A 5,433-nucleotide genomic window follows, 5' to 3' on the forward strand; every position below is an offset into this window, starting at 1 on the left:
ATTCAGGCTGCTAAAAACATAATTACTTGTTTTTCCACCATTGACCAGAATATAAAACATTTCTCATAAAACCTAAGGGACTGAATAATAAATGTAAATGTTGACAAACCCTACCTGCCTCCAGTTGATAAGGGGAACGTTAATGAATCCAGTACTAAAGACTTTCTCTGCTATAAAGAGAGAGAGAGGAAAAAAATAAAATAAAATGAAGGCTAGCAAAAGACAGATTAAGATATGGTCAACCAACCAAAGCAAATTAAAGTACATTTTGCAAGCACATTTTGGCTGCATATAGATGTTTATAACTGCTTTATTTATAATTGTCAAACCTCAGAAGCAACCAAGACCTCCCTCCACTGGTGAATAGATAAATAAATTGTGATTTCTCTGGACAATGGACTATTCAGCACTAAAAAAATGAGGTATCAAGCCACAAGATGATATGCTGGAAAATTAAATGTGTATTACTAAGCAAAAGAAGGCAATCTGAAAAGGGTGCTTATTATGTGATTTGCAACTATATGGATCCTGGAAAGGCAAAACAATGGAGACCTTGACACCACCAGTGTTTGCCCAGGGTCAGTGTGGAGGGTAGAATGAATAGATAGAACTCAGAAGATTTTTAGAGCAGGAAGCACATCTGTATGTTAGTATAGTTGTGGATACATGTCCTTATGCATATTGAAACCCATAAAATGTACTACATCAAGGGTGAAGCCTAATGAAAAGAATATTTGGGGAGATAATAACTTGTGAGAGTAGCTTCCTTTGATGGTAACAGATGTATCACTCTGGAGGGAGAGGCTGTCTGTGTGTGAGGACGGGTATTATGGGAAATCTTCGTACTTTCTGCTCAGTTTTGCTGTGAACCTAATGCTGCTTTAAAAAATAAATTATATTAATTACTAATATACATTATGACATTACAAATATACCAGAATTTGCAAGTGAAATGAACAAGAGACATCTGAAAAAGATTTTCTACAGAAAAAAAAATATATATATATATATATATATATATATATATATATACCTTTCTTGCATGTGATAGGATTTAAATAAAGGTTGCTTAAGAAACACAGCAAATGTCATTATAGAGAAGATATTTCATAGTAGGATTTTATTAAAAGGGAGATGCTAAAAACATGGAAAATGTTTTAGAATATGTAAGTAAAATGCAAGAGCTGCAATCAGTCTGTAGGCCCAGAATAACCAGGTATAAAGAGCAGAAATAAAAAAAAAAAAAATAATGAGGAAGGTGAAATTGACCAGAGCTGTTAGAGCAGGGAGGAAGTGGACAAATGGCCTCTGCAGTTATATACAAAGAAACATAACTGTTGCCAGATTAAACTTTTTCTCCTAGGCATGTTATACACTGTTTCATTACCTAGCTGGACCTAAGAAAGCTGTCTCTGAACATGAAATAGTAGTTCAAAAAATTAAACAACAGATTCATTTAAAGACCTCTTTTGTATAGTGGTTATTATTTGTTTCCATTATCATCCTTTCTTAATAATATGAATTTTTCTTTTAGAACATTATTAGTGATTGAAACTATTATTTGAACACAATGTTGACCTATGGCTAAGGACATTTTCTGCTGCAAATCTAGACACACATTTCAAATTAACCAGGCTTTAACATTCTATAAAATCAACAACTTTCACGGAAACGACTTCAGACTTCTTACTGTGGCTTTCATGTTTAATAAGTTGAGAATATAGTCTTTATTTTAATTGAGATATAAATGATGTATAACATTATATTAGTTTCTTGTATGTAACATAATGATTTGATACGAGTATATATTGAAAAATAGTCACTGCAATAAGTCTAGCTAACTTCCATCACCACACATACTTACAAATTATTTTCTTGTAACAATAACTTCTTAGATGCCAATCATTTTTATTACACAAAATCCTGTCTGAGGATATGAAGATGTAGATTACAGAATTACTCCATATCAGAATCTAAAATACATATAGATATTTTAATGGGAAAAACAAGCATATTTTGCTATTAGTTGACAAACTATTTTCAAAAATTATATGCAATTCAGCATATATGTTTATTGATGTGAAAATGTTGAGAAAGTTTGCATGTTATAAGAAACAGAAACATAATGGAAGATTAAAAAGCATACAAACTTCAAAATATTAAAGACTATCCTGTGTAATGTAGCTAATGTCTTTTGCTGCAAATTCTTCATGAGGTATAACAGCATTAAAATTCATGCTTGCAATGTTAGAATATCTCAATTTTAAAGAAGTAACCACAGATAATATAATATTTTATATTCACTAATAAGATTAGCATAGCATACAAGCATAATCTGTAAAGGATTTCGGAGCATCAATATGTGTGGCTCATATAACTAATTTGTTTAAAAATTCAAATAAAATATTTTTAAGCACTGTAATGGCAGAATGGCACATTCTCACTAACATGTTTTTTAATAGATTTTATTTTTTAAAGCAGATTTAGATTTGCAGGAACATTACACAAAAAGTACAGTGATTTTCCATATACATTCTATGCTCCTCACAATTTCTGTTCTCTGACATCTTGCAGTGGGGTCGTACATTTCTCACCACTACTGAGTAGTGGGTACAGTATTCTTAAGGGTACAGTATTCTTAAGGTCCACAGCTTACATTAGGATTTACTCTTGGTGTTACCAAGTTTTATGGATTTTGACATATGCATTATGTCATGTATCCTCCATTACAGTATCATACAGAGTAGTTTCCCTTCCCTAAAATATCTCATGTTTTGCCTATTTACCCCTTCTCCTTTATCCTTGAATTTCTGCAAACCAGTGATTTTTTTTTTACAATGTCATGTTTTTCTTTATCAGGAAAAGGAATTTATAATTCATGTCTGTGATGTAAATATTTCTGTTTCAAGGGCTAAATATCATCCTTGGGACTATCTTATTATTTTAGTAATTAATATTCTAATATTCACTATTATCTACTTCTTATCCACTCTACTTCTGTTGCATAAATATATCATCCTTAATTTGGGTCATCTAAGCTATAATTATAATAATTAATATTATAGACAAATTATTATCATTGGTATGATTAAAAAAAAACCTAGCACCCCCAAAATTAGAAGGGACCAATATAGGAGTATAAAGTAGATTTTACCAAAAGAATACTACTAGGTATATAAACCCAACCACTAAGGCCTTCTTAATATCAAAGAACTACCTCAGAAACATGAATTTTCTCACCAAGTTCAGTTTCTGTTCTAGAAGAATGTAGGTAAACATATCATAAGATTTCAGAAAATAAGGGTGCCTGGGTGGCTCAGTCAGTTGAGTATCTGACACTCGATTTCAGCTCAGATCATGATCTCAGTGACAAGGGATCCCCATCTCAGGCTCCACGATCAGTGGGAGTCTGCTTGAGAGTCTCCCTCTGTCCCACTCCTGCTCATGAGATTTCTATCTCTCTCTCTCTCTTTCTCTGTCTTTCTAAAATTAAAAAAAAAAAAATCTTTAAAAGAAGGGATTTCAGAATATAACTCCAAGAATTGGAATGGAGATTATTAGATTACATAGTGTTTTTTACAACATAAAACTCTTATAATTATTTGAATCTGATACTTTCTACTAAGTCAGGAAGAACAACTACATTGAAGGTTCATGGTCAGCTGCAATGACACAGAAGTGCCTAATAATGGAAACTGGAAGAGCAAAAGCCTCCAGTTTGTGGATGCAAACATTCAGGGTGGTACAGAGCAGCAGAGAACACCAGGAGGCCACATGAAGAGGGACAGGGCAAGGTCTAGATCAAAACCACAAGCGATAGGGCAGGCAAGACAGGCAGAGACAGAATGGTAGAGCACATCTAAGGCTATAGACCTTACAAACCTGTTTGTACCTCATGCTGTCTATTCCTCTACATAAAACTGACTTAAGCCCCACCAGTGTGTGTGTCCATATTGATATTTTCCTGAAGAAAGTAGTGCTCATGTCCAAAGACAGGATTCTATTAGCTCTACCACATTAAGATCATATTCTTTTTTTTTTTTTAAGATTCTATTTATTTATTTGACAGGCAGAGATCACAAGTAGGCAGAGAGGCAGGCAGAGAGAGAGGGGGGGAAGCAGGCTCCCTGCTGAGCAGAGAGCCAGATGTAGGGCTCGATCCCAGGACCCTGAGATCATGAGCTGAGCCCAAGGCAGAGGCTTAACTCACTGAGCCACCTAGGCACCCCTAAGATCATATTCTTTATGGACTTCTAGGTAAATCCAAACTATGAAGAAAAGATTTGAAACTTCCTTTCATCTTTAGTCATCTGAAATCCACTTCTTGCTGCATAATTTTCTATGATAGCTTTCCCTTCTGCATTCCTCAGAGTGTCAGAGTGTTGAGCAAGCTGTTCCAAGTGTATAAAACACTGCTATCATCTTATCCATGGGGGAGGTGGTTGCAGGACATGTGTATATAAATATACAGGATGACCACAGTGAAGTGGAAGAGGGCTTTTCTCCTCCCTTCAGCACTGTGGTGTTCAGTGAATGCAAGATGGTAACATAGGAGCATATCAGCGGACAGAACTCAATGGGTAAATGGCCCCAATTTGGACACCAGGAGTAGGTTGATCACATAGGTGTCTGCTCAGGCAAGATTCAACAAGGACTGCAAAGTCACAAAAACTTTGGTCAATGGTACCACAAAAGGGTAAACTCAAGGCCAGAAACATCTGAGCTAAAGAATGCACAGAGGACTCCACCCAGGCCATAGCCACCAGCACAGCACAGACTTGCTTCATGATGGTTGTGTAGTGCAGGGGCTTACAGATGGACACATAATGGTCAGCAGCCATGAGGATAAGGATGAAGATCCCCAGGCAGCCAAAGAAATGAAATGAAAAGACATGTACCAAGCACTCACTGAAAGCAATAGTGGTCTTCTTGAAAAAGGCATCCACAATCATTTTAGGGGCTATGGAAGTACAGAAGCAGATGTCAGATTAGGATAGGTGGGAAAGGAAGAAGTATATTGGACTCCCGAGTATCCAGCTGTTCTTGACAGTAGTAATAATCAGAAAGTTACTCAACATCATCCCCAAATAGAAGTACAAGAAAGTTACAAACACTATTTCCTTCCTAACAGGATCCTGGATCAACCCAAGCAGAAAAATGTATTCATATTATTCAGCTGCGTGATCATGAATGAGGAGAAGGAAAGGTGTGAAAAGATTTATCCCCAAAAAATAGTAATTAATTTACAATGTTCTATGCAATGTTATGGAATAATTTAAGCAAATAAATTCATGGTACTATGTGATATAGTGGCATATTTTAGCAAAAATAAATATCCCTCATCAGCTACATTCTGTGTGTTTTTGTTTTTGTTTTTTTTCATGTCACTGAAATATTGTGTTATCAATTCTTTTTTTTTTTTTTTTTACAGAG

Source organism: Enhydra lutris, unplaced genomic scaffold (assembly GCF_002288905.1).
Source record: "Enhydra lutris kenyoni isolate GAN:26980312 unplaced genomic scaffold, ASM228890v2 scaffoldscaffold22, whole genome shotgun sequence".
Taxonomy (NCBI): Eukaryota; Metazoa; Chordata; class Mammalia; order Carnivora; family Mustelidae; genus Enhydra; species Enhydra lutris.